Here is a 19723-nt window from a genome sequence, read left to right as displayed (position 1 = left end):
GACAATTAATTAATTAGTGCTGGTTGTACTTGAAATATTGGACTGCTATTAATCATTTGGATGTTGTGGTTTTAAACTTTTATTTAGTTCAAGATGTCTTCACAAGTATGTAGAATAAAACTGTTGATAGTACTGTTTGTTTAGTTATCCTTAAGGGAATAATATCATCAAAAGGTGTGTTGATGTTTGTTAAAATATAACTTTATTTTCATGGATCATTACTAGAGCAGTTAGAAGTGGATAATTATTGTTGGAGTGTTTATTAAATTTTTAATAACAATCTTCAAAAAATGTCTTAATTTTTGAAATTTCTTGTCATTTAATCACTAAACAGAGAATTGCTTTTGAATTGTTGTTTTTTGATATAAAAATGTTATATATTGATTTTTAAAATGTTATAGAAATATAAAGTGATAGTTTACTAATTTTCTATTTTTCATTTAATTATTCATAATTTAAAAGTTCTGTCACTAAAACAAAAAAATAAATTTTAAAATATGAAGTGAAATAGAGTACTGTTGGTTTGTTATTAAATAAATATCTTTCAAAAGAGAAGTGAGAATATTTTTATCTTAAATTTTGTTCATTTCTTAGGTACTAATAACGATTAAGCAACATAAAGTCAGATTTAGTGTTAATATCTGAAACAAGAAGGCACTATTTGTGTATTCCCAATGTACTGTATATTTTCATATGCTAAGTTTAAAGACTGTCAAATTATACTAATAATTCAGTGTTTAATATACTGTATTATCCTTTTCTTTGGGCTAAGCTGGATATGACATCTTTGATGCTCATATTCTACGTAAGTGGTTTCTACCATCTTTCCTCAGCTGTCTCTTATAAGCTGTTAGTTTTACAGATAGGTAGTTTTATAAACTCAAACCATTTGAATCCTGAGGTTTCATACTTGAATAATTGCTGGAAATACAAAGTGCTTTTGTACATAGTGTGCAGAAAATTTGATCTCTTAGATAAGCTTGAAAGCTTGCTTTGGTGTACATTTTGGTTTAAAATATGATATTATATGTTACAAATACAATAATTTGATTTATAAATTAATAATTTTATGAAATTCTGCTACAGTATTGTTTTAAATTTTTCTAATTTTTTTTCTTCAAATTGTTCTGATTTTTTCATGCTTTGTGAGATGACAACACCAGTGGCAATTTTCACAGTAATCGTACTTTGTATGTAAGCTGTGCTTTGAACATTATTTTATTTGTTGTGAGATCACCTGCACCTGATATTTTATTATGTTTGTGGTTACAGTGTTTAACTTTTCCATAGGACATGATAAATATAGTGATGAGAGTAGAGTGTTTTTGCTTCTTTTTTTAAAAAAAAAAGAGACTGACTTAATATTCACCCTTCATGTTGTTTTGTACCCAATACATTTAGTTTTGAAGAAAACCCAAACTAAAATATTAAAAAAAATAATAACTTGCACCTGTGTAAAGAAGAAAAAAGTAATATTTGTTTTATAAAATTAATGCTGTAACTTGTATAAAGTTGAAGTGAAGGTGTTGTCTACTGCAACAGAGGTTGTTCAAAAAGACACATAACTAATAGCAGAATGATGAATTAATCAGTTGTTTTTTTATATTTATACTATTAAACCCATTTTCTATTTTGATTACTGCATTTTTATATTGTCTCCTTTCACTTTGCTATAATGCAATTAGGTGCAGAGCAGAAGTTGGAAACAAGTGAACAAAAGATGAAGGAGTTTTTACACCAGAAGAAAGAACTTGAAGACCAGGTTGTAGAACTAATTCGTACATCGGGAGATAACTCAGATCAGAGAAATCTACTAAACCAGGAGCTTAAAGAGAAACAAGGGTTAGTATGGTTCTGACTTTTGTTTCATGACAAAACAACCATGTCCCCACCCACCCCTCTTTTTTTCTTTTAAGGATAAACAAGAGGAGAACTCAGAAAAAGTATAAGGGACTTTCATAAGATTTTATGAACAGTTTAGCCATTGTAAAATATGCATAGTTTGTGTATTTTGAGTTTAAAGTGTTTGATAGAGGAAAAGGAGTCTACAAGAGTGGTTTATTATTCTATACAATAACTGAAAAAAGTAGATTTTTAATGACACAAGCATTTAAAGTATATTTTTTATAATTCCAATTAGATGTGTAACATTTTTAAGCATGTACCAAAAGCTTTTAATAGACCCACTGCCTCCTTGGAGATCTATACTTGTGCTACTGGATTTTTTTCTTTTTATTAGGAGCATTTTCACAGGAGAATGTCATTGGAACTCCAGTTAAAATTATTGTATGAGCACTGCAGGATGCCACATTTCCTTCATCTATTTTCTATATTGTGTTTTTGTTTTGAGGAAATGTTTTGAATGCAGAGAGGTAAATTATAGTTCTGAGAATTTTACATCATAGTTTTTGGGGAGCTTTGAATTGTTTTGTTAACATAAATATTTACAATCAAGAGTGTGCTATCACAGCAAAACTCACTTCTGAGACATGCCAACAACTGACTTCTAACACATTGCAACTCTAATAAAACATATTTGCCTCATTATTTTAGTCCACGTGCACATGCTTCGAAGGCACTGACTAACATATCTCTGGTCACAGCTGTATCCAGTGGCAGTGAATGTGTTAAACAGAGAGCATTTATTTAGTGTACACCTTAAGCAAGGTTTGCAAAAGTACAATAATCTTCAAACCTTAGATCCTGAACTTTCCAGACTTTTTACTAATTATAGTAATTTTTAGATTACTGTACTGCATATAAAAGCTGAAACTTCATAAATTAATACTCTTGTCTTTAAAGTAATATTTGTTGCAGAGCAGTAATAATATAAACAAAAGGGCTGTTATAATTTGTTAAGATAGTTGTATTTATTTTAATATTTTTACATTCCTTTTATAAAAGGAACATAAGATAAATTTCCTTATCTATGTCTCACATCTTTATTTAAAAAGTGTGGAAACTGAGTGAAATCAAGTTAAGAAAATCTTTTGTTCTTGTATGCAGTAATAGAAAATTTCATTTTCAATTTTATAGGTAAAATCATTTGTTTTTATAAAATCTAGATTTTATTTTATTTGTTTAAGGAAATGACTGTGCATCATCCAAGTTATATGGTGTGCATTTTGTACAACCCTTTTGTACCCCCCCCCCGACCTTGATTTAAATGCAACTGCTCCCCTAGTGGCATGCAGTATGTCTGCAGACTTACATTGCTAGAAACTGGGTTTGATACCCATGGTGGGCTGTGGCTTTGCAGTTAATGACCATGATAATCTTTAAACTGTAATTAGAGTTAAAAGTGTTTTTATTCATTACTTTTAATGTCAGTAAATAGAATTAAACTGATAGCTATTGAATTGAATGATTTTGTAGGAAAGTGGAAGAGCTACAAGCCAAGTTAAAAACCTGTTCACAAGAAATAGAAGAACTAAAAGAAACTGTTAATTCTCTTCACAACCGAAACAAACAGGAATTTGACAAGACGAGAAATGAGCACAATGAAGAAGTTCAAGTACTGAAAGCTAAAATAAAAACACAAGTAAGATAACATTCTAGTTGATACTTCTTTTCACTTGGCTACCTTGGCTACATTTTTTTCAGTGTAACAATTCTGTATGCTCCATTTGGCACCACTGCTTTGTGCATTACCACATTGTTCTATAATTGTCTGTCATATTAGAATTTTGGAATGACTTGCTTGTGTCTGGGTTTTCAACACTGCTTCAAGTAGTCTGTTTAGATTGTGTGATGTGACTTAAGAAAATATTGGATGATTTTATGAACCTGGTTGTTGATCCAAATTAAAAAGACAGTTGTAAATATAAGCAAATATAATTAAATAACAAAAAGTGTCAGTCCTTAGTAGTAATGATTTTATTTCTACTTTGATGTGCAAGAAATAAAAAGTCTGCTTCTTAAACTTTTGACATGTGCTTCATTTCAGCCATTTTGTTTACACCTGCTTTCTGCAGTATACAATGTATTCTATCCCTTCAGTATTAATACTACATATTACAAAGCAAAATTCTTGGAGTTGAAATTTGGGGCTCGATTCCTTGCAGGAGACAGAATGCAGGTGGTCCATGATGTACTTTGCAGATAAAAAACAAGAGTCCTTTTTTGTTATGCAGAACATAGGTTTGTTATGAATGTAAATTGTCTTGTTTGATTTTTTCTGACAAAACTATTTGAAAATGGAAAAACTTTTGTTAACAGCATGAAGAGTTACAAAAGGCACAAGAAAACATCTCTGAGCTTACTAATACATTAGCTGGTCAAGAGCATCTAGTTTCCATAAAGGAAGCAGAGAGAGAAGAGCTGTGGCAACAGTTGGAGAAGAGCAAATCTCAGGTTACCCAGTCACAGGCTGAACTGAAAGAATTGCAGCTGTGTATGGAAAGCCTGCAGACACAGACATCCACATCAACCGAGGCTCTGGAAATAAAAATTCATCAACTTCAGAATGAAATAAAACAAGTACATATGGATAAAGAAGAGGTAAGCTACACTGTTTTAAACCATTCATAAAAGGCGATTTATGCTGAAATTGATTTTTTTATGAATAATTTGAGACTGATGAATGTTTTAAAACACAACTTCACATATAAATTGAACTTCTGTTACCACAAGTATATTTGTAAGCGATATTATAAACCTTCTAGCTATTTGAATAATGTGTTTTTCAAGTTCAGTAATTATTAATACAAATTTGTATGTATAGACAATAATAAAAATTGTGTGTTTTAATACCATCTAAGACCAACGGGTTATCATTTTTATGGATAGTTTTTTGTGATCTAGAAATTTAATGTTAATGTTTGTTGCTAGTTGATTAGTACTAGTTAAGTTTTGATGTTAATTGTGTTCATTTTTTGAAAAGACGTTAAGTCGTCTTTTAGTAATTAGTTTGACTGATAACTTTACGTACCCTTTCACTATAACAGCCCACACTAGCACCCATATCTGTTGTATTATCAGAGTTAGAAAAAGATAATAAATTTAAATTTAAATCTCAATTGCCATCCAACAACCTTCTTGATGAAAAACAAACTGCTACTTGTTCAAGTGTATACTGAATATTTACAAATGTATGAGAATGACGTTAGACATAAAATTAATGTTATTTTATTTTTCTAAGAGCTTTTTAATGAGATATTGACTAACAGAAGCAAATAACATTTGAAATAAATGTGAAGTAAATAAACTTATGGTCTTCAAAGTGAAAGGGTTATTGTAATACATGACACCAATTATTTAAAGCTCATTACATCAGTGTAAGTCTCTCCTTATGATTCTGTACATATTTAATATTTCTGTAAAAGCAAAAGATAATGTAGTAGCTGTCCTTACATATTAATTACATTTTTGGATTTTCAAAAGTGTCCAATTTAGTAGTCACTTAATTCTAGCTATGTCTCTTTTGTATCTAAATATATCTGTATGTATGTGTATGTATTAAATTCTGGATGTTATTGAAATGTAATAGTTTCTTGTTACGTGTTCACCACATAATAAGTTGTAAATTGTTTTCTTCTTAAGCAAATGCTGACCTCAGAAAGCCATAGACTTGTTGTCTCTGTATGTGTACTTTTGTACATTCACTTGCTGACTATATTTTCTAATGCAAGTACAACTATAATGCCTGTGTTTAGTCAACTTTTAATGCAAATGTATTTTTCAAATTATGAGCTGTTATTAATTGTTAAAGTCTGAGATAATTTTAAATGTCTGATCGCATTAAGACTTGCTTTAGATTCTTCTATCTTATTTACATAGTTATTGCATCAGTACCAAGCTTCAGAGGAAACCCGGGTCAAGTTGGAGAAAAACTTGGAACAAATCATGAAAGAGAAACAAGAGCACCAGGCGACAGTTTCGGACCGAGATGTTCAAGTGGCTCAGCTAAAGGCAGAAGTGGAAAGACTTCAAACAGAGTTTGCTAAGCACAGAGAGGAGTTGCAGCAAAAGATAGCTGAAACAGAACTAGAATCTAAAACTATGCAGGATCTGCACAATCAGTTGTAAGTTATTTTCTGTAACATCAGATTTTGTGCATTTATAACCACATGGAAGCAGGAGAGAGATACTATAGCAGGCCCAATTAGCCAAGGCATACATATATCCAGTAGAGGCTGTTAAACAACAAAAAAAAGATATATGGAGCCGTGTTTACTTTCTTAACCACCAGTCCTTGAAATGTTACAAAAACCACTGTCCCTGATCTATTCTGATTTACTTTGTTTCTAAAAGTTCATCTACTGTAAGTGTAAATTTTGCTTAACAAACAAAGCAGCACACTTGTAAAATTAACTGAATGTCTATTTCATAGAAGTTAACCATACATATATAGTTCTGCAACACAGTGTAGTGAAACACATGTAAAGTTAATTGTGTTTTTATTTCACTGATGTTAATAGCACCTACAAGATAAAGATTTGCACTAACATCTGATTGTTGACCTAATGTCACAACAGACTTGTTTTAAAAAAAATTAATAAAACTAAGAAGAAGCTACATGTTACAAACTGTATTTACTGCTACAAAAGTAATGCATTATAATTATTTAATATTTCAATTTCATTGGACATTGTGATACTTCCAAGGTTTGTATTGCTATATCACAATGTCCAATGTTATAAACTTCCTTTACTTCTACAAAAGTAATGCATTACAATTGTTTAATATTTCAAAATCATTGGACATTGTGATACTTCAAAGGTTTGTATTGGTATCACTAGTGTATTATAATTTGTTAACGATGTGTAATTTTGTACAGCTATTTGATAAGATAAGCATGCTCTGGTTATTCATTCTTCAAATCTGTTTTGTGCAGCAATCTGCAGCAAGACACCATTAGCAAACTACAGAAGGAGCTGGTTCGTGTTGAAGCTGAGCGAGACGAACTCTATCGAGAGGTTCTTACCCTACGAGGGATACAGGAAGAAAGGAATCAGGTATGTCTGGAGAAAGAGGAAGTCTGAAAACAACTGTCAAAATATTAATACTTGGATACAATTATCCACTCAGTACTTCATTGGAAAATACTTAGAAAATGTCAGAGCTTTAATGGTTAAAGGCTTTTGACTTATCATCTCGCATGTTCTTAATGGCTCCAGTTTTTTTTGTAATACTCGTATTTTTTAAACAACTATAATTTAAAAGCAACAGAAAAATAAATTGCTTTCTTAAGAGAGCTTAAATGTGAAATCAAAAGTAAGCTGCTGATGAAGTCCCCCAAGAAAGAACCAGAAAAATAAATTATTTGTTAAAGAACCAAACAATGTGAAGGTGTACAGTAGGTGAAAATAATTTAGTTATTTTTTTGTTTTTCAGTCGATTGGTTGACATTTGTAAGTATTATAACACTGGTCTTTAATATACTGTGGCACAAACTAAACCTGACACCAACACTTCTAGGTTATGATTGGCTAGTTCTCAAGGCATTAACTCGTACTGAATATCCTGTTCACATGATGCCAACATACATGCCTATATATTTCAATACACTCATTAATCATAACTCTTATTTTCCTGAAGAAAAATGGTGAACCTGTATGAAAGGACTCATGTTTTGGATTTCGTTTGAATACCATTACAACTTTTTGTATGCGATTGTGTGTGCTCACTTCTTAATCAGAGTTTAGTTAGAATGGCTAGACAGAAGACATACAGTATATGGTGTGTAAAAACAGAAATATAAGAAAAGGTATTATTTATATAAGAAAGCTAGTGTTCTTGTTTAACTTATCTTTTACTGTAGGTTTTACAGTTGTTAACAGCAAATGAATGTAATAATGGAGAGAGTTTATAAGATAAGGACCACAATGAATGTAACATTGAAGAGGATTTATAAGATAAGGACCACAATGAATGCAACATTGGAGAGGGTTTATAAGATAAGGACCACAATGCATGTAACAATGCAGATAGAGAGAGATGACAATGAAATAGACATCTTAATATAACATTTGAGAGAGTTGATAGGAAAAGGGCCACAATGAACAAGGCATATCAGTTTTTTGTTACATGTGCTAGGATCTACCCCCCCCCCCTCTCCTCCAAAAATGTTATGGGAAAATAAAGTAAATCTTTCAATAATCATGAAGCTATATAAATCAGAGAAGTTTTGAGCTCGTAAACTAGATTAACTGGACTCTGAAAGTTTAGTAAAATCCATTAAGTATTAGTCTTTTTTGAGGCTCTAGTTTTGTTTTCTTTATTTTTGAATTATTTCCTTCATTTGTTGTGCTAAGTAATTAACATAATGCAAGTATTATCAAAGACTTGAATTGTTTGCAGATGGAAAACAGGTCTGCCAACCTCGAACAAGAGTTGGAAGATTTTAAACAAAGGTAAGGGACTGAAGGTAGTCCTGTTTATTCCACTATTTCTGACATGGCTGCTTTGCATAGTGTTATAGACAGTACATTTGTTTTTTGCTGGTATCAATGATTTTAACAGTATAGTATGCGACCAGATTTGTTCGTCGATCACTTGGTGTTATCAATGGTTATTTTAAGTGTTAAAAATGGTGTTGAGAAGTAACTACCCTTTTGTGAAACGTTAGTAAATTATATTCAAGTTCTTATTATTGAAAGTGACATTTGTATGTAATCTTTCTTTGAGGGATATTTTAAATGTGTGTTTGATAAACATATACTATCTATTAATAAAGCCATTTTGTTTTATTAGTGCATATACTGATTTGAGGGGCATTTTAAATGTATGTTTTATAAACATATACTATGTACTAATAAAACTATTTTGTTTTATTAGTGCATGTACTGATATTCCAATAGCTAGTGTATTTATTTTATGAAAATGAAAAAAAAAAAAAAAAATTGGTTATTTTAGCTGTGCTAAATTAGAAGTAATGCTTTTGACATTGTGACTTGTATTAATGTGTAGTTTACACTGTGTGTGTGTGCCATTGTTTTTTTACTTTAGTTTTCTTTGAACTTCATTTCTTTACTTTGCTTATCTGTAAAAACAAAATAACTAAATTTGTTCCTAGCAGAACACCTTCAAATTAACAAGTATATTCATGCACAGTTTTGCTAAGTATCTAATGTGTAATGTATGTGTACTTTTCTGCAGTGACTGTAGATAATAGTCATACATGTGTACTTCTGTTTAGTAGCTTTAAATTAACTTTAAGTTAAGATTAGTGCCTTTAAAGTAACACCACTGTAGTGCCTTTAAAGTAACACCACTGTAGTGCCTTTAAATTAATATTGGTATATAAACCTATAACATCTCTAGTGTAGTTGAGTAATAAGTTCAGCTTTCCTGTTAATCACAAGTCTTAACTATGAAATGCTATGTATACCACATTAACTGCTTTAGTTAGTTGGCTTTCACTACCTATTAAGTTAAAGTGAATTTTACTTTATTTATTTTACTTGTATTTATTCTGTTTCATTACACTTGTTAAGTAAATGTTTGTTCTGGCTCTACTCCTACTCATTTAAATAGCAAACTTAATTACTTTATTATGTGATGGACAGTCTTGGATTACTATATTTTCTGTGTCATAGTGTTTGCTTTGATGAATTATAATAAAATCGTTTTTTTTTAATCTTGCTGGTCAGATACTGTATTGTTTTCCTTCATTCACAACTGTGTTTTTTCTGTTTACACTTGATTTTCATGATTTACTGATAGTATAATTGTTATGCTAATTATTTTTTCAAATTAATGTTATTTACAAAGGAACAAATGGTAAAGAATTTCATTTTGACTGGACAAACATCCAATTTAAACAGACTTTTCTTGCTCATTGTAGAAAAGTCTATTAAGTTTAATGGATTTCTTTATAAGCATATGAATAAAGAAACATTTTGTATCATAATAGTTGTGTAATTTTCTGAAAGCGAACTTCAGAAGGTCATGATGGACCAGAGTAGTTTAAACAGACAGTAAAAGTGAAATCCATACATATTGGTTGAATCTGAATTTGTATTTAATGAAAGACTGCAATACTATAAAATATATAAGGTATCAACATTTGTAAGGTTATAAGTTCATTAAATGCATTAATTACAAATGTTATGTACTGCCATCACTTCCATTCAACGTATAACCAAGTTTGTCTTAATAAAACGGGGTACTTTTTAGATAGTATTAAAATCAGGTGGTCACAAGAACTATTTTATGTTATAATATCGGAAGAGAATGTCTAACAAAGTTGTCATGAATACAAAGAAATGAGTTAAGTGTAGAAAATAAAAAATTAAGTTAAAGTATCATAAATAGAAGATGTTTACTATTTGCACTAATAAATATATAACATGTTGAACAATGATTTAAGTTTTCTTATTCTCAGAATGTATATTTATAAGGAGCCTTTACATACATTTCAAGATATTTTCAATATGTGCTATTTCTTAAAAAATATTTTGATGAAAGTTTAGAGAAAATGATCTTTACACAACATATATATATATATAAATTTTTTAAAAATTGAATCAACTTTTCACCTATGTAACTTCCTAAGGGTTAATATGCACAACAGTCTTGTATACTAACCCTGTCGAAGCCGTGAAGGCAAAATGTTGATTAAAATATAAATATTTATTTTATCTATAGCTGTAGTTAAAGGTTGTTTTTTTCTGAACTAATTAAAGAATAGATTCCCTTATAGATCTATTAAAATATTTTGACATTAGATAAAAATGGAATATAGGTTTTGCTAACCTTTCAGTGACAGTGACTTCTTTTGTTACGTATAAATAAGTAAATAAAAGTCACTATTTTTTTTCCTTCCATGCTGCTTGACATAACTTGTCACATGGTAAGAACATCTGTTAGTGACCGTGCTATTAATCTGTGGTGGTGGCTAGGTTTATTGTTGATACTAGTGATAGGTGATCCTCTGTGGAATTTTGTGTGCATCTTAGCTTCAACTGAAGCAATAAAATAGAATTGTTTCTTTGGTGTGACTTGTTTTCTATTCCTCCCATTGAAGTTTATATAGCCTTATATCAAGTAGTTTATAGTAGAAAGAAATCTGAAGGATAGGTCTGATGAAATTGAACCTCTAAATCTTTTCATATTTTTTAATTTACATATTTTCATTACAGGTTAAATCAGTCATTTTGGTTTCTCAGTTTATATATAAAATGTATTTTGTAATTATTTTTCTTTTGTAAACTTTGATCTGAAGTACGTTTATCCTGATTTGATCAGTGGAAAAACTGTATGTGATATAAAGGAACACGTGCATTGACTTCTTCAAATGGAAATTTCAGCACTACTGTACATTTAAAGGTTTATAATTTTAAGTACTTTAAAGTAACTCCCATCTATGTATTTTAATTTTTTACTCTTGTTAGATATGATGAAAGCTGAGACTATTTAATAAATATCATCTTTAAAATGAATATTTAATGTGTAAAAGAAACCTTGATGTGATAACCTATTTTTCATTCATGATGCAAAGATCTGAATAAACCTGTTATTGCTAAATTTGTATTTCTAAACCCTGATCTGTTATTAAAACAGTTTTCAATTAAATGTATGTTGTATGATACATTTTTATAACATGGTTATGTGATGTTTCTTTCTTGACATGTTTAGTTAGATAAGATAACTGTAGTGCAGTAATGCACTGACTAGAAACATATAAAACACCGTTTTAATGTAGTTATCGTGTTGTAAAGCTCTGACTGACACCAATCATGAGAAACATTTTGATGCAATTACTGTGATGTAAAGCTTTGACTGACACCTATCATGGCAAACATTCTGATGTAATTATTGTGACATAAGGGTATGAATGACACCCATCATGGAAAGCATTTTGATGTAAAGCTCTGACTGACACCTGTCATGGGAAACATTTTGATGTAATTACTGTGACATAAAGGTATGACTGACACCCATCATGGGAAGCATTTTGATGTAATTATTGTGATGTAAAGCTCTAACTGACACTCATCATGGGAAGCATTTTGATGTAATTACTGTGATGTAAAGCTCTGACTGACACTAATCATGGGAAACATTTTGATGTAATTATTGTGGTGTAAAGCTCTGACTGACACTCATCATGGGAAACATTTTGATGTAATTACTGTGGTGTAAAGCTCTGACTGACACTCATCATGGGAAACATTTTGATGTAATTACTGTGGTGTAAAGCTCTGACTGACACTCATCATGGGAAGCATTTTGATGTAATTACTGTGATGTAAAGTTCTGACTGACACTCATCATGGGAAACATTTTGATGTAATTACTGTGATGTAAAGCTCTGACTGACACTCATCATGGGAAACATTTTGATGTAATTATTGTGATGTAAAGCTCTGACTGACACTAATCATGGGAAACATTTTGATGTAATTACTGTGATGTAAATCTCTGACTGACACTCATCATGGGAAACATTTTGATGTAATTACTGTGATGTAAAGCTTTGACTGACACTCATCATGGGAAACATTTTGATGTAATTATTGTGATGTAAAGGTCTAACTGACACTCATCATGGGAAGCATTTTGATGTAATTATTGTGATGTAAAGCTCTGACTGACACTCATCATGGGAAACATTTTGATGTAATTATTGTGATGTAAAGCTCTGACTGACACTCATCATGGGAAACATTTTGATGTAATTACTGTGGTGTAAAGCTCTGACTGACACTCATCATGGGAAGCATTTTGATGTAATTACTGTGATGTAAAGTTCTGACAGATGTTATGTAAATCATCATTATAATTTCATGATTCATTTACTTATGTTGAACATTGATGTTATTAATATCAGAATATGTAGCTAATATTGATCATATGAATTATCCCTTCATACTTAGTACAGTGGCATATAATACTCTAATATCTATATTGTAAAACATTATTTTGTAATAATGTGCTTGTACAAGATACTTTAACAGTATTACTGTGTTTAATGATACCAAGACTAATATACATCATTTGAAACATCCATTGATACTTGGTACTGTACATTTAAAATGCACTTTTTCTTTATTATGAAGCACAAAACTATACAACAGGCTATCTATGCTGTGCCCACCATCACGTTTGAGATAGAATTTTTTAGCTTCATAAGATTTCATGTGAGCTATTTCAAAGCCAAAAACACTCTTGTGCTAAGAAGACAACAGTATTTAATATACAACATATCCTGACAGACTTGTTAATGCTTTATCAAGAAGAGAAACTTTTAAATAAACAGCCACCAGAAGTCAATTTATGATCAGATCAGTACTGAGTTATGTCATGCATAGGTTTTGCATAATGCAAATGATGTTTCAAGAAAACCATAAACTATATTCTCTGAAATAGGCTTCTGAGTATGAAGTTAATGAAGTAACAACAATTGATTTTATTCTAATGTAACAATTAATTTTAATTCTCTTAATTACAAAATCTGACAGATGAATTATTGTTGTATTGATTAAAGAATCACATTCTAATGTTAACCTTTGTAAACAAAATCTTATTGCAGAATTTGACATTTGAAAAATATCAAACAAGTGGTGTTTTAAAAACCACAAATTTTTTATTGACATTTAAAGATGTATTTATTCAAGTAAATCACACTTGTTACCCAGTGAAAATAAGCGAATTATTTAAAAAAAATTTTCCTGCACCTTCAACTGAAGCAGACAATTGAGTTAATTCCTATATCCAATCTATACTCCTAGCCTGGATTTGTTTGGATTTTCTATTGCAAGTTAAGTATGGAAACACTATTTTTTGATATTCATAAAAATGTGTAAGAGAAGAAGCTAGGGTCACTTTGTAGAAGGTTTTGTGTAGCTTGAAGGCTAATGACCATTAAAGAAACTTTATACACATATTTTCTATAATTAGAAGCAACAATCTGTTTCTCTAAAACGTGTTAAACTATGCTAACGAACCTAGTTTTAGCTTTGTTACTCTATATTTACAGCTGTAACAAGCATTGTAAGAAACATTAACTGTATTATATAAACATTAAAGAAATGTGTGATTTGCACAATGTCATATTTGGTGCTTGCATATAAATATAATAGAGGAAAGAGTTATTTCATTCCTTACATTCAATAAAGTTTCAGAATTCTCATCTTTATTTTATATGCAATATCAAAATAATATTTTGAAATATCAATTATTAGATTAGATACATCAACTTGAACAAAGTTATAAACTAACTTATAGTTTGAAAGTAATTTTTTTGTTTTGATTGTTTGTATGTTGTGCTTTCCAGTACAATTTTTTTCTTTTTTCCATTCTGAAACTTCCACCCATTTGGTGGAGAATTGGAGGAAAGGTAGGTAAATATTGTAATAAAACTTCATTATTTTTCTTTGACATTGTACTCTTTCCTTGGCACTGTATCTTTTTACCATGAAATGGTTTGTGCATTGCTGAAATTTCGTATAGGTAAATTTACCTTTATGTTGTTTGTTTTGAACATTACCATTTTGACAGCTTTTGTTTGTAATCAGATAAAACTGTGTGTGGGAACTTTATGCTTTAGAGATATAATACTTTATTTTTTAGATAGACTAATTTTCTGTATTATACAATGGAAACATAATTGCTCTCACCCTTCATGTCAGAAAAGATGGTTCCTGAAATGTGTAAAAAAACAATTTAGTAATAAAAATAATAATAAAATAAATGTACATTATTAATTTGAGTGAAGACATTCCTTATTTTTCAGTTTAGTTCACACTCAAGAACATGCAAAATTTGATACTTGCAAAATGTTTAATTATCTTAATGAAAACACTTCATTATCAGTTATTTCCCCTAAAACGGTGTTTTTTAAACACCTTCACCCAATATCAAGTATTGGACTGGTTTTTGGGAAAACTCCAATTCTGTTTATGCTATTGTTTACCACCAAAGCATGCATCATGCTTCTCAAAGCAGTTTATACAGCAAATTTGAGGTCCAAAGAACTTTCATAGCTGTATGCATTTATCAACCTGTATATTTTTAAATGTAAATTAACAGTTTTTGTCCAGTGCGTATTGTAAGTTTTAGCAATAAGACATACACACTCTAAACAATTGTCAGATAGTTAGAGTATGAATTTAAATTTATTTGAAAATTAGATGTAAATAACAAAAATAATACATATTGAAACATTTTGTTTGAAAACCTTTTGTTAAGGCATGGAATCTATCTCCTTCATTAATGATTTTTTTTTGTGTGTGTAAGGTAAGTAACAAAGAAGTTATGTGCCAAAAAACTGAAACGTATTTTTGTTATTTTCATATTGTGTTATATTTTCATGTGTGAAGTTTCACAGAATAATTACAGTCTATAACTTTCTACTCACTCAATATCTCGTTTATTTCATTTTTAAACGTTGAAAAATAATGAACACCTTTTTTGGAAAACAGTGCACTCTCATTACTTGGGTTTGTTCAGCAGTGAATTTGTGATAACTGAAGATTTGTAGAGTTAATAAAAATAACAATATTGTTAACATAAATTAAAAAAGAAGTGAAATGCAGTATGTGCTCAAAGAAATTCTGAAAGGAAAAATAAAAGTGAACTTGCATTTGAACATAATTAAACATATGTAAAATATCCAGAAAAAAAAAACGTCTTTTTGTTTTACCATTCTTTCTATTCAAAACCTACATATTTTTTTCATGGACACAAATTATGTGAAAGAGATTTCTTTGTTCAAAACAAAAGCTATGCTAGATCTTGGCTGTAAATTTCATATTTCAAACAGGAAGAATAGCCTACAGAAAGCATAGGGTTTTTATGCAAGTCTTTTTATAATAGTAAACAAGCTTATGATTTATTAGTACTCTTAGTTTGTAACAAATGAAAATTCAAAAAAAAAATTGTAGAATAATATATAAGATTTCTGATTTTACTTGTCTAACCTCAATATTCAGTGACAAAAAATGTGTTACAAGTGCAATATATTTTGTGGGTGCTTTGTATAAAGTATTTTGTTTAAAAATTGAATATTTTAATATTAAGGTTTGATATAATATGTTCTGTGGGTGAGCTAAGCCTTTACGTGGTGACATATGCTAAAATAATACGTACAGGGACAATTGTTGACAAACTGAATCCAATATGTGGTGTGTTTTCAAAAAATCTAAATATTTTCATTAAGAAGGAACTCTGGGGTTTTTAATTTTTATTTCTATGGAACAATGAGGAGAATAGTAAATTGACTGTTGAAGTCAAAACTCAAACACCCTGTAGTTGGGACAAAAGTTATTATCTGCATTGAAATGTATATGTACAATGATATGCAAACACATGGTACTTAAAATAAAGTAATATGTAATTTGAAATTCAGACTGGTTATACTGAACAAAGTAATATGTATATTGAACTTCAGGCAGGTTATAGTAAATACAAAACATTGTATATTGAAATTCCAGAGAATTTTCCAAATAATGACAAAACATGAGAAATATTTATTTTTTAACATTTTAAACAGCTTGTCATTACCTGATAATTCCCTTGAATACCATAGTAGCACCAGTGCTGCACAATTTCTGTATTAATACAGAATTACTTTGAGTAAATAGCATCTCCAAACAGCATACATGAAATCTGAGCAGGTTATAGTGAAGACAAAACCTCTACTGTTTTACCTCAATGATTTGTTTTGATTATTACAAATGAAATTTTAAAAATATGAACCTTTATAAAATAGATGCTTGTTGGGCATTAAAAAATAAGATTTGTTACTCTTCACTCACATTTGTTTATATTCATATGATAACTGTGTAGCTGTAATGAGGCATATAAAATATTTGGACTTCAAATATAGTTTCATTTACATCTTACTCAAGCTTGAATACATTATAAAGGTAGCATGTTCTTAAAAAAACTTGTACTAACAGAATATAGTGCAAGCAGTTCATGTGATATTGATGATGTACTATGATAAAATTAGTTTTCAATAGCAGTGTGTGTGTTTGTTATAGAGCAACGCCAAACTGGGCTAGCTGCTGTGTCGATCATGGAGAGTCAAAACTTGGATCTCAGCTTTGTAAGTCTGTAACTTTGCTGCTGATCTACCAGCTGACAAGAGAATGTGTGTATCATATAATATACAGAGTATGGATGACATCTGAATATGAAAATTATTTACTTAACACTGGTTGCTGCTAGCAAATTTGTTTTTGTGGTTAAACACGAAGCTACACAGTGGGCTATTTGTGTTCTGCCCACCACAGGTATTGAAACCCAGTTCCTAGTGTTATAAGTCTGCAGACATACTGCTGTTCCACTGGGGGCAACTACGAGCAATCAATCAAGATTTGAAACTTGATTACATGGAATACCTTATTCCCAAACTTGTATAAGAAAATTCTCTGTTTTACACCTAATAGGCTACGCTTTCATCATGGGTTATGCTTAGCATATCTTTGGCCTTTATATGGTCTATCAGCACAGCATCCACTTCTGTACAAACTTTCTCACTGCTTGTCCTACATTTCTTGATAAGTTATGCTTTCCTCATGGGTTATGTTTAGCCTGAATATGGTTCAACAGCAAGGCCTTGAGAAGACTCCTCCACTGAACTTTCTTGTTGTGTCTTTTCTGCACCTTTTGAAAAGCTTTCCACAATGTAACCCTCATTTTTAAGTCAGTTTTTGCTAAAGTATCTCATGAAGTAGTCAAACACAAATTCCAATGTGTGTATATCTCCCTTTCTCACACTATATGCTATGTATATATAACTACATACTTAAACTGCAATGATCACAAACATCTGACTACTGTGTGATCTTAAACACCCTTTTCCTCATTGAGCTCATGTGAAAGAGTTGAAAAATAATTTTGTAAAGATTGCAAGGACTATACCCATATGAATTATGGAGTACTGTGGAGATGCACAAGAAATTTGATACCAAAGAAAGATTTAATCCTTTAACCATCTCTGAATAGGCACAATAAGAATATACCTTGATGACTGTTAGATTACCTTGTACATCCAAAATATATCCTGAAAGTTCTATTTAAAAAAAACACCTGTGATTGCTTATTGGAGGAAGAGGCCATTAGTGACCTATTGAAGAATAACAATTAGACACATTAAGATCAACAACTAGAGATATGTAGATGTTTGAGGAGGGATTGAGACACGCTGACAGCCCAGCATATTATGACTGGGGCATGGAGTCACTATTTGTTTTTATAACTATAAATATGTATATATTCACATATTTCTGTAATCCTTTTATTTTGCTCTTCGATACATTGTCAGTTTTCTCCTTCAACTACAGGTTATCATTTTTCACATTTCAATCACTTAGTAATTTTTTGGCATATGTAAATATGTTATATGTAAGTACAATTTGTCATGAGGACTGTTTATGATGACACTGATGTAGCATTCACGTCATTTCCATAAATTCTACATAGTAACTGTTGTTTAGATGAATGTTTGAAAATTAAACTTCTGATAACAAAATTAGTTAAAAGATGAGAAAATATGATTCGACAAAAATCTTTAGACACCCACTGCTAAGGATCCCTGCCAAATGACTTAATAGAAAGTAAACAAAACAGACATTTTTAATGCATGTTATATTTTTTGCATTTTCTTTCTGGGAAAAAGTGTTTAAGCATTAAAACCTTTGTTGCAATCATATCGGTGGCAATAAACAAAATTATTTCTGAAAATATTATGTGTCAAGGAATTATCTAAAGAGAATATTATTTTTATGTGTGCTAAGCTTTCCTTCCCCAATACCATCCACAGTTTTCAATTTTGGAACCACTATTCTAGATGTTCAGTGAAACCAAAACATTTAAATTCAAGCACTGGTCTAACAGTCAGTAAGTTTAGTCCTAACAAACCTAAGCTTTAATATTACCATCTGTTAGTATTGTTTATTTTAACAGTTATTACAGCTGTTCCCAGTTAAAGTTTACTGTATTGAACAAGTATCAAATTAGGTGTTTGTTTTAACTTGGCACTTTTATTGTTTATTGAAAATTTAGTGAACTAGTCTCTCTGCTTAAAAAGTACAACTTGAGACTAGTGCACTGACACAAACATTGGACTTTCAGTGATAGGTTGAAAAGCATAGATTAGGAATGGGACTTCATACCTGAAGGGAAAATGCAAACTAGAATTATAAATGTAAAAAATAAAATTATTCTTTGTACCAGTAATTATCTTCAGAAATATCCACCAAACTTTATAGGTGAAGAATTTTATGGAAATAAAGAACCAATTGAAATATTAACTACCTTTTAGAAAAATAGCATTTGAAGGAATTGTAAAGTTCATTTGTAGACAAATATGAAATTACTACTAGAGATTAGGCATGAAAACATCCAATTTGAAGCTTTTCTTAGATAGATATGTTTGATACACAATTATTTACATAAAGGTGAGCTCTCAGTTCCAAGCAAAATGATTTGTAATTATATTATTTAGTAGTGTGAGCAAAACAGAATTACACAAGTGGTGTAGTTTATTACATTCCTAATGACCTATAACCATAAAAGATAAACACTGCCAGCAATTCCATATAGAAATGTATTTAATACTCCACACTGATCAGCAGAAGAAAATAAAACTGTGTAATAAGTAAAGGCAGAAGTATTATAGAAATGGTCTGTCATACTATACTGCAAGTTGATAGGACAACACTAAGTAGAAATGGTCTGTCATACTATACTGCAAGTTGATAGGACAACACTAAGTAGAAATGGTCTGTCATACTATACTGCAAGTTGATAGGACAACACTAAGTAGAAA

General features: G+C 30.3%; 1 pseudogene across 1 annotated transcript in view; it reads left to right on the top strand.

Annotated features, from left to right (window-relative positions):
- The window catches only part of LOC143244063 (CAP-Gly domain-containing linker protein 1-like), a 99232-nt pseudogene that overhangs the window by 71784 nt on the left and 7725 nt on the right, over positions 1-19723 (top strand). The window contains exons 15-20 of the transcript XR_013024885.1: positions 1686-1842; positions 3376-3541; positions 4219-4500; positions 5779-6023; positions 6836-6956; positions 8302-8354. The product of XR_013024885.1 is annotated as a CAP-Gly domain-containing linker protein 1-like (transcript). The remainder of the gene's footprint in view (positions 1-1685; positions 1843-3375; positions 3542-4218; positions 4501-5778; positions 6024-6835; positions 6957-8301; positions 8355-19723) is intronic.

The sequence above is a fragment of the Tachypleus tridentatus genome, chromosome 2, assembly GCF_004210375.1.
Source record: "Tachypleus tridentatus isolate NWPU-2018 chromosome 2, ASM421037v1, whole genome shotgun sequence".
NCBI lineage: Eukaryota > Metazoa > Arthropoda > Merostomata > Xiphosura > Limulidae > Tachypleus > Tachypleus tridentatus.
Note: the sequence above shows the minus strand (reverse complement) of the source record. Positions and strands in the feature narration are given on the sequence as shown.